The following is an 11,825-nucleotide window of genomic DNA, read 5'->3' as shown; positions in this document are numbered from 1 at the left end:
CCTTTCCTGGTAATTCCTAACATTCTATTTGCCTTCTTAGCCACCACTACACATTGAGCTGAGGGTTTCAACGTATGGATTACAACCATACCTCGAGCCAGTTCCTCTTTCAAAATGTGTGGCCTGTAAGGACACAGCAGGAAAGGGAACAAGAAATTAATGCATGTTAAATAACAGACGCACCATTATTTTTTAGTGGGGCCCATTTTACTAATCAAGTGCAGAATTGAAATGAGAAGGGCATCAAAGCACATGGATGCATGTTAGCTTGTTAATGCATCCCCAAAGTTTTGTCGTGTGGTTCATTCTCTGGATTAATTGCCACTTTGATGATTTATCCTAAAACACTTTACAGTTGGGAAGGCTAAAGCGAGAAAATAGGAAGTGCCGTGTCTGCAGAGAAAACGAGCAATTTCATCCTGAAACCTTTGCCATGTGGTTCAATTTTGATGAAAGCAATAGCACTGTGAGGTGCAAAGTTTTCCTAGATCACTCATAGCTCATGAAAGCAAACCATTTGCTAATCACATAACGGCACCTTAAGGAGTCAGGTACGCCAATGTAATGAGAAAAGATGGCATCCTGAGAAGTTGAACACCAGGTCTTAATGATCATTTCTAGTGATTAGCACATTTTACTCCTTAGGTCCCATCATGAGGCTTTGTCTATTACAATATATTACCACTATCAGATTTACAGCAAGAACAGGAAAATAAGCATTACTACAGTAATTAATTTCATGGGATTGTTTTTCCTCTAGGAAAAGTGAAAGGAAATAATTCCCATTAAATAACAGAGAAAAGAGGGAGGGGAATGGCCTAGGGGTTATCTCTCCTCTCTTTTCTCTCCTTATACACCTCCCAGAGATCTCTGTTCCTCAGATCAGCTGCTCTTAGCTGTATCCTTCTCCACTACCAATTCCAGACTTCGTTCCTTTCATCTAGCTGCCCCCTATGCCTGGAATAAATTACCCGAGTTTGTCCACCAAGACCCTTTCCTTGTTTAAAAGCAGACTGAAAACCCACCTTTTTGATATACCTTCAATCCATAAACCTACTCCTCACTGCCCACCAACCCAGTCAGCAGATTAACCATTCCCCTTAACTGTATCCATGACATCCTGTTTATCTGTCTTGGCTGTTTAGATTGTAAGCTCTTTCGAGCAGGGACCGTTTTCTTCTTCTTTGTGACTTTATACAGCGCTGCGTGAGTCTGGTAGCGCTATAGAAATAATTCATAGTAGTAGTGGTAATGTGAAGAGCTTCAGTCTTTGGGAAGCAGAGCTGAGCTTGTGATGTCATAATGCCTCATTCCACCAATAAGAGCCAACCTCATCAGTGATGTCACAATGGCTTGATTGTCCTGTACTCCCCTCTGCCCTCCAACCCAGCCAGCAGATTAACCGTCCCCCTGAACTGTATCCATGACATCCTGTTTGTCTGTTTAGATTGTAAGCTCTTTGGAGCAGGGACTGTCTTCTTTGTGACTCTGTACAGCGCTGTGTATGTTGGATAGCGCTATAGCAAAAATTCATAGTAGTAGTAGTGTGAAGAGTTTCAGTCTTTGGGAAGCAGAGCTGAGATTGTGATGTCATAATGCCTCATTCCACCAATAAGAACCAACTCCGAATGGAGGAAGAGCTAGCACGGAAAATTAAGAAAGGGGATAAATCTTTCTTCAGCTATATTAGTGACAGGAAAAGAAACAAAGATGGGATAGTACACCTGAAGCAATCGGACGGTAACTTTGCGGAATCAGATTCTGAGAAGGCAGAACTACTAAACAAATACTTCTGTTCAGTGTTCACCCGCGAAGCGCCGGGAGCTGGTCCACAGCTGCAGACGGGAGATAACCAGAAAGACCCGTTTCAAGATTTTGAATTTACGCCCAGTAGCGTCTATGACGAACTATCAAGACTCAAGGTAAACAAAGCCATGGGACCGGATAACCTACACCCCAGAATGCTCAGGGAGTTAAGGGAAGTCCTGGCAGAACCATTATCTGTTCTTTTCAATCTTTCCCTAAGCACAGGAAGGGTCCCCTTGGACTGGAAAACCGCCAACGTAATCCCACTCCACAAAAAGGGCTGCAGGACAGAGACAGCAAACTACAGACCAGTGAGTCTCACGTCTATAGTGTGTAAACTCATGGAAACACTGATCAAACAGAATCTTGGCACAATCATAGACGAAGAAAAACTGCGTGATCCACACCAACACGGGTTCACCCAGGGCAAATCCTGCCAATCTAATCTGATTAGCTTTTTTGACTGGGTTACTAGACAACTGGACGCCGGAGAGTCACTGGACGTGGTATATTTGGACTTCAGTAAAGCATTTGATAGCGTCCCTCATCGAAGATTACTGAACAAGCTGAAATCGATAGGATTAGGAGACACTCTAACTACATGGGTTGGGGATTGGCTGAGCGGTAGACTTCAGAAGGTGGTGGTGAACGGTACCCCATCCGAAGCATCGGACGTGATCAGTGGAGTGCCGCAGGGCTCGGTCCTGGGCCCGATTCTATTTAACTTATTCATAAGAGATATGACGCAAGGACTTAGAGGAAGGGTATCACTGTTCGCCGACGACGCCAAACTTTGCAACATAGTAGGCAAAAGCTTATTACCTGATAATATGACACACGACCTACTGTTGCTGGAACAATGGTCAACTACTTGGCAGCTAGGCTTCAATGCTAAAAAATGCAAGATAATGCATCTGGGTAAGAGAAACCCGCGTAGAACTTATGTACTAAATGGTGAGACCTTGGTTAGGACCACGGCGGAACGCGACCTAGGGGTGATCATTAGTGAGAACATGAAGGTTGCCAATCAAGTGGAGAAGGCTTCCTCCAGGGCAAGACAAATGATGGGGTGTATCCGCAGAGGTTTCGTCAGCAGGAGACCTGAAGTTATGATGCCGTTGTACAGAGCCATGGTGAGGCCTCACTTGGAGTACTGTGTTCAGTTTTGGAGACCACACTACCGAAAGGACGTGCTGAGGATCGAGTCGGTTCAGCGAACGGCCACCAGGATGGTCTTGGGGCTCAAGGATCTCACGTATGAAGAAAGATTTAAAAAATTGCGGCTGTACTCACTTGAGGAAAGAAGAGAACGGGGAGATATGATTGAAACATATAAGTACATCACGGGACACATCGAGTCAGAAGATGATATCTTCTGGCTCATGGGACCCTCGACCACCAGAGGGCATCCGCTGAAAATCAGGGGAGGGAAGTTTCATGGCGACTCCAGGAAGTACTTCTTCACCGAAAGAGTAGTGGATCATTGGAACAGACTCCCACTCCAGGTGATAAAGGCCAGCAGCCTGACGGATTTTAAGAGAAAATGGGATACTCACGTGGGATCTTTAAGGGAGTAAATTCAGGGGAGGGGATACTTGGAATGGGCAGACTTGGTGGGCTATAGCCCTTTTCTGCTACTTTTTTCTATGTTTCTAACCTCATCAGTGATGTCACAATGGCTTGATTGTCCTGTGCTCCCCTCTGCCCTCCAACCCAGCCAGCAGATTAACCGTTCCCCTTAGCTGTATCCATGACATCCTATTTGTGTGTCTCGTCTGTTTAGTTTGTAAGCTCTTTGAAGCAGGGACTGTCTTTGTGACTCTGTACAACGCTGCATATGTTTGGTAGTTCTAAAGAAATAATTAGTAGGAATAATAGTAGTAGGCATCTAACAAGGAGTCTTTTATAGAATCAAGACCTTATTACCTTCAAAATGGGTGGCAGTAAGTGCTGATAGTAATTTTTAAAATTAGCTACAAAGACTAGGAGACATTCAATAAAGTTAAGCGTGTAATACTTTTAAAACCAATAGGAGGAAATTTTTTTTCACTCAGAGAATAGTTAAGCTCTGGAACGCGTTGCCAGAGGTTATGGTAAGAGCGGATCGCGTAGTTGGTTTTAAGAAGGGTTTGGACAAGTTGCTGGAGGAAAAATCCATAGTCTGTCATTGAGAAAGACATGGGAAAAGCCACTGCTTGCCCATGGAATGTTGCTACTATTTAGGTTTTGGCCAGGTACTAGGGACCTGGATTGGCCACCATGAGGATGGGCCATTGGTCTGACCCAGTAAGGCTATTCTTATGTTCTTAGCTACATACTATTGCCAACTGCGCATGTATATCAATACATATTCAAAAGAAAGATCCCGCTCACAGTAATTAGTGGAATATTCTCTTAGAGGGGTAGGAAGAGCCTCAAAAGAGGAGCTATGCACCATATAAGTGATCCCATTTTTCTCCTGTTGTCATCACTGGCATAAAAACCTCCCCCTCCAGGCTTAAACTGTGAACAATCCTTTATTCAAAATATTTCTCTTACTTTTACTACTTCTATATCTTCTTTTTTTAAATATATGTATAACTTCCGTTCTCAGAATCTTTCAACAAAATAGTAATTTCAGTAATTATCATAATATCCACAAAATCACACTAGTGCTAATAGCTTGTAATCAAGTCCAATCATCAAAAAAAAAGAATGTACTTATCTTAAGCTGAATCATGCATTCCATCGACATTCCAAATGTCCTCGGTGTGCTCTTCAGCAGCATTTCAGGGTTTTTTCCCTTCTTTGTTAAGCACGGCAGAGCTGCTTCCTATCTTCCGACATGGCCAGCGTTTCGCGGTATTAAATATACCGCTGCATCAGGGTAATTCATCTGATACCTCTGCAGCAAAGCGGCCAGCTTTCCCAAATGTTCCAAGGGCGGCAAATTCAACACAAATTCCCCCTCTGCAGACAAAATGAAGATGTTTGCTTAATACAGTAATTACTAAGTTTAAGCCTGGAAAAGGGGCGGGAGGGGGAGTTATTCCAATGATTATAGCAGGAGCAAAAATTGTTCACCTATATGGTACATTCTTATCCCTCTGAGAGGATGTTCCACTAATCACTGTAAGTGGGAAATTTTTGAATATTTATTGACATATTTGTTCGGCCTCGTATTTATTATTTTGGGGATGTATAACATTAGTGAGTTTCTGTATAGGCCCACCGTCGAACGCTGTAAATAATTGTTCTTTTTGCATGATTTGAAATGTTTGTTGTTTGTATAAATTTTGTTTTTTCTATGTTTTTATTTTATGTATGTTTTTACTTGTAAAACCGCCTAGGAATAGATGGTTAAGAAATCCTGTAATTAATTAAATAAATTAATGCATGGCCAGTAATAAAAAATGAGAAAATAGGCAATTTTGTGGCTATGGTGAAAATGACCTTAATGTGCAGGAAAGACCCATGTAATGGTATATACCACTTTTTACCACACCCTTGTAAAAGGATTTCTTTGTCTCTAGTACCAATTAGACTGTAAGCTAAGTCACAACTACTTGGGCTTTTAGAGTATGCACAATGATTCTTTATGAGAAAATGTAGTATGCATTGGAAAGCCTGTATATGCAAATTTACCTCATGCATATTAATTGGGAGTAGCCAGAAACCCAACCTGGCAACAGGGTTTCCAGGACATAAGAACATAAGAATTGCCGCTGCTGGGTCAGACCAGTGGTCCATCGGCCCAGCAGTCCACTCCTATGGCAGCCCTTAGGTAAAGGACCAGAGCCCTAAATGAGTCTAGGCTCACCTGCATACGTTCTGGTCTAGCAGGAACTTGTCTAACTTTGTCTTAAATCCCTGGATTTCGGAAGTCCTTTTTTTAGGTCTTTTGCATAGCAGTTTATTGTATCTAAATTACTAATAATGCCGTAAGCCATTTTGTGCATTATTTGGAAATAAAAAAAATCTATATTATGGTTAATAAAGCCAGAAGTCAGCTTTCAAGTTTGATTGCTAGATTTTCTCTAGGTCTTTCTTGAACCAGTCTTGGTTTTAGCCATTGGATATGTGACTATGTCCTGCCTTTCTCAGAGACTTCGGAACCGTATATATGATACAGGGCAAAATCAGTTCTCAGTTTTCAACGAAGCAAAAAGTAATTGGGCTAAACCGTGATGAGAGAAATTTAGGTCAGACATTAAGCAGAACTGTATAGTTGTATGGATTGTTAAGCACTGGGAAAAGTTACCTAGGGATATGGTGGAATCTCTCTTATCAAAAGTTGCTTTTTTAATGAAGGCAATTATGTCTGGGAGGTTTTAGATATGATGGATCCTGCCTAGAAGCAGAGGAATGCATAGATAACCTCCCGAGGCCCCTTCCAGCTCTCTCTTTCTATGATTCTATAATAATTATGCTTCATGGGATAGAGGAAGGCAATGTACCATTATGGATAATTAGATGCATGGTTTAAAAAAGGCCTGCCGTCACCGGTATGAGTTCATTTTCTCAGATATGAGGCTCGGAGTGGGAGAGGCATCTGATGTGTCTTCTGATCATAGCCCTGATGGGAGGTGGGAGGTAGGAAATATAGAGGTCTAGGAGAAGAGTGAAAGCAGGACTGTACCGAACTACAGTTGTGCCCTGTGCAACTCGCACACTGGCTACCCCCCTGCCCTGTGCACTTCACTACTGCCACTGAAAGGAGATGATTGACTAGGAGCAACTTCTGTGCTTCTCCATATTTGCACCCTCTGCGGCTGTACTTCTTGCACAGTCCTTAGTACCGGAGCAAGTGAAAGGGCTGAGGAGAAAATAGAAAAGTAAGAGAGGATGAAAGAAAGCAGGAGAGAATGTGGAAGGCAATGATCAATTCCATTAAACAGACACAGTGCATGAAAATAGATTTCACACTCTATCTCCGTTCCGTGGTATGGGGCCTGTACCAAAAGATGTATCAGAAGAGATTGGAAGACCTGAATATGTATACCCTAGAGCAGTACTTCCCAAACCTGTCCTGGGAGAATCCCTGGCCTGGCTATCCACAATGAATATTCATGAGAGATATTTGCATGCAAGCATATACAAGATTTCTCTCATGAATATTAATTGTGGATGTTCTGAAAACGACCTAACTTCCTATTCCAGTTAACTGCAACTGCCATAGAGACAGGAGACTCAACTGACCAGCCAGCCAGTGCTAGCGTTTAAAACAAAGCACTGCCAGCAGCATACGTAGGAGTGCTGGGAATGGAAGGAGGAGAGAGAGAAACTGGATTGTGAGGAGAGGAAAGAGAGAGATACCTGACCACAGCGGGGGAGGAGGAGAGAGAGAGACAGAGGGAAGGAAAGAGAGATGCTCCCAACCAGGGAGAGAAGAGGACCAACCAGGGAAAGAGAGAGAGAGAGAAAAAACCTAGGGAGGGAAGAGGACCAACCAGGGAAAGACAGAGAGAGACCCCCAACCAGGGAGAGAAAGAGAGAAAGAAAGAGATAAAACCATCTGGGTGGTAGAGAGACCTGACCACAGAGGGAGAGAGAGAGAGAGACCCACCCAGAGGGGGAGGGGAATGGAAGACAGAGAGATCTGACCATGGAGGGAGGGCAGAGATACCAAACCACAAAGGGGGAGAATAGAGAGAAAGACCAGACCACAGGTAGAGAGAGAGACTAGATCATGGGGGAAGGGAGGAAGAAAGAAAGAAAGGAGAAAGATGCTGGAGTATGAGGGGGAGGGGGAGGGAAGACAGAGATACCCAACTGTGGAGGGAGGAACAGAGAAAGAAAGAGAGACCTAACCAGGGAGAGAAAGAGACAGATGGACAGACACACTTGATTGCAGAGGGAGGGAGGGAGAGAGATCTGACTGCAGAGGGAGAAAGAGACCCAACTGTGGAAGGAGAGAGAGAAGGGGGAAGATGCTGATGGAAGTGGGTGAATGGAGAGAGAGAATGGGATAGGCACTGGATGGAAGTGGAGAGGGAAGAAAGGCAGACTGTTGGATGGTAGTGGGGAGGAGAGATAGGGAAATAGATGCTGGATGGAAGTGGGGAGGAGAGCAGACACTGGATGGAAGTGAGTAGGAGAGAGAGAAGGGGAGAAGACACTGGATGGAAGTAAGGACGATAGGACTCAGACACTGGATGGAAGGGGGTAGAGAAAGAAGGCATATGCTGGATAAAAGGAAGGGATAAAGAAAAAGGGCATATGTTGGATGGGGAAGAGGATAGAGTTAGTGAGATATTGGAGGGGGTGAGGGAAAGAGGTGACAAACTGTAGTAGACACAATAAAAAGAGAGAAATTGAGGTCTGGGTAGTAAGATAGAATGTAGTCTAGGCAGATGCAGAAAATAAACTGAAGAAAGCTGAAAGGAAGAGGAGAGAAAAACAGCAAACAGGAAATCCTAGCAAGAGAGTTAAGAGAAAATAAGAAAAGCAGAAAACAGAGACTGGGACTACAAATGGGAAAAAATAATTCCATTTAAGATAAAATTAGTGTGGTAGATGTGCTAATAAACATTAATAAATAAAAATAGAAAAAGGAGAGCAGAGCAGAAACACTCCTTCTGGCTTGCATGCAAAAGGGAAAAACTGCAGGTGGCGTTCCCAGAGTTCCCAGTGAAGCGGTAGGATCACAGAAAAAATCCGGAGTGGATTCCTTCTGCAAAAGGCTCACGGCCAGGGGGGGGGGATAACCCATTTGTCCAGAATGACACGCCTGTTAGCATAGTTCTTTTCCTTTCATTGGTGTTTCTTGCTGTAAGCATTTTGCCTTAATTCATGTTGTTCCTTCACTCACAAAGCACCAAACAACCCAAATGAGCCTGTCAATTCTCAGAGGAAATCATGAAAACGGCTGCGGCTTCTGGGACAGGAGAAGTGGGGGCCTGAAATTAGATCCAGAAAACACTGCTCTGTGCATCCCCTGATGCCTTTCACCCTAATTATGTCTTGTAGCTAAATAGGAGCTGTCCTGGAGCCACCAACTGCAGTGAGAGAATGATGGAGAGGGGAGCAGCATATTAACCATTTTCAGCTCCAGTGCCCAAAGATACCAGGCCTTGATTTGATAATAGACGCGCTGTGCAGTTACAGAGTGCACTGCACCATACAGGGGCTGATGAGCTGTTTGTTCGTCTGCCTCTTTCACAAGCCTACACTATCTTATTCCATCCCTTGTCCTTCATCCTTCTCCTTTAATCTTGTTATCATACTGATTTTTTTTATTCTGCTCTTTCTCCTTGTCTTTCTGTTCTTTTCTCTTTCTCTCCAACTTCCTTCCTTGCTCTCTACTTTCCTTTCACATAGTGCAGAGATAACGAAGTTCAATATTGAGTGGATGCAGCAACTGTATTACTAGCTCTGACACTTAAATAATGAGGCTTATTTATACTATGACATACGAGGGATATCAACTGCATAATCCTGCAAAATTTCAGCCTCAGGTATGGGCTAATTACATCTTTATAAAATGAGAAACATTTATCAATAAAAAAAAGTATGTGCTTTGGAAAAATGCATTGAAAACTAGCAAATTTCTATATCTCTGTAATCCTTAGGAGGTTATGGATAAAATTTTGACCATGTTTTGCAGTGGCATAGTGATGTTGAGTGGCACCCAGGGCGGTGGTGACCCTCCCCTGCAGCCCCCTTCCCTTCCTCCGTACCTCTTTAATTTCCCCAGCCTGAGCAGCATCACGAGCTTGCTGCCTGTGTTGTGCCGGCTCTCCCTCTGATGTCACTTCCTAAGCGCAGGACCTAGAAGTGATGTTAGAGACAGCCAACACTGATGCAGACAGCAAGTTCGTGATGCTTCTCGCACCGGAAAAATTAAATAGGGAAGGGGCAGAGAGGAGAGGAGGATGGGTGCTAGTGCCTCTACCAAGACGGTGTCCGGGGCAGACCAGCCCCCTGCCCCCTCCCCCAGTATTTTCTTGTAACTTCATCGAGTGCCCCCTAGTCTTTGACAGAGTGAAAAATTGATCGACTTGTACCAATTCTACACCACTCAGACTTCAACCCTATCTCCCCTCAGCCGTCTCTTTTCCAAGCTGAAGAGCCCTAACCTCTTCAGTCTTTCCACATATGAGAAGAGTTCCATCCTCTTTATCATCTTGGTCGATCTTCTGGAAGAATATCCTCCATGGTTGACATGGTGTAATGGTTTTGATGGAGAGCCTGGTTGAGTGATTTTGGGGTCTGTACATATTCTGATCTTCCCATTAGGTTTTCTGATCACCAGCAGTGTTGATGTCCACTGAGATAGTTCCTGCATCTTAACCAGAATCCTCTTAACTCTTGTAACTCTGCTTTAACTTTCTCCTTGATAGCAATTAGCAAAGATGTCTGGGCTGCCCATTCAATCTATCATACCTAGTGAAATGATCTGGAAACTGGCCACATATCTAGCTGCTTGCTCACTTAGTGTTTGTTTCAGCCAAGTTGAGAGCAAACACATTGGTTGGTATTTAGAAACAGAAGCTGTAATTATTGACAGGTCGTCTGTGTCATCTCATGATGTCAACTCCACTTTGTCACTCTGGCTGTCACTGGAATTCATCACATTGGTTGTAATCTTCCCCATTTTTTTGTAGATCTGTGTTGTGAAACATAATAGATATGAGCTTCAGGAGACCTAGGAGCAAATCCCAATCTGACTGCTTCTCTAGTTGGCTCTTTTGGCAAAAGATTTATTGTGGCCTCTATATGCAACAGTTTGGCTCCAATCTGACACCATGTCTATCTTTCTTAGGGTTTTGGTTTTACCTCTTCTTAAGGCTATAAGGCCTTCTCTATCATCTTTGCCATCAGCAGGGATTTCATATTAAGCTGGCTTCTGCATGCATTGACAAAGAGTCTTTTTCATGCAGAGCTTGCACATGCAGGGCATACTTTGTTCTTCACTCCATGGCTGCCTTTTGATTTTGAGTGCTCTGAATGCTGTTGTTTGTTTACCAAAGAGTGTCTTGGATTCAGTGACTACTAGCCAAGTGTCCCCTGAGGAAGGCGTTTTCTATACGCCGAAACTGGGATCCTGGTTGGGACCACTTGTTTTCAATAAAGACTTGATCATTGGTTGAAAAGACACCTCCCTTGCCTTTCTGTTTGTCTGCCTTTAAGTTTGTCTCCCTTTTGGCCATCTTCTAGCCATTTGAAATCCCAGTGTGTTTGCAACCACCTGTGATCTGACTTCTGTTGGGACAGCTGCTGCATTTTTCCTCATTTAGAGGCAATCTCGTTTACATTGAATATTGCAATGGGATCATAACATAGTAAATGACAGCAGATAAAAGACCTGAATGGTCCGTCTAGTCTGCCCAACCGTACACACATTATAAATTCATGATTTAAAAATTTTTTTTCTTAGATATTTCTGGGCCAGAGACCTAGAGTTCTTTCAAATTACTGGAGTCTCCGTCAAAGCCCACTCCAGCCTATCTAAACCATTGCAGCCCTTGGAATCCTCCCCAGCCTCGTCCTCAACTGAATGTCCACATAAGGGACACAGACCGTGCAAACCTGCCCAGTACCAGTCTTAGTTCATCAATATATACCCATTATTTTATGATTAGAGATCCTCTGTGTTCACCCCACACTTTTTTGAACTCTTGTCACCGTTTTCCTCACCACTACATCCCTCAGGAGGGCATTCCAGGGCTCTCCGTAAAGAAGAATTTACCCTCTCTGTACAGAAGAATTTCTTAACATTACTCTTTAGTCTACCACCCCTCAACCTCAAATTATGTCCTCTGGTTTTACCATTTTCCTTTCTCTGGAATAGATTTTGTTCTACGTTGTTTTTTTAAAAATTTCATGTATAATTTTTGAAAATTATACTAGTATTTACACCTTAAGAACATAAGAAGTTGCCTCCACTGGGTCAGACCAGAGGTCCATCGTGCCCAGCGGTCTGCTCCCGCGGCGGCCCATCAGGTCCCCAAAAAAGGAAAGAAAAAATTTACTCTTCCTTAGACCACTAATTAAGGCAGGAACTAAGGGAGCGAGAGACAGAAAAATAAAGGAGATTC

Source organism: Geotrypetes seraphini, chromosome 9, assembly GCF_902459505.1.
Source record: "Geotrypetes seraphini chromosome 9, aGeoSer1.1, whole genome shotgun sequence".
Taxonomy (NCBI): domain Eukaryota; kingdom Metazoa; phylum Chordata; class Amphibia; order Gymnophiona; family Dermophiidae; genus Geotrypetes; species Geotrypetes seraphini.
Note: the sequence above shows the minus strand (reverse complement) of the source record.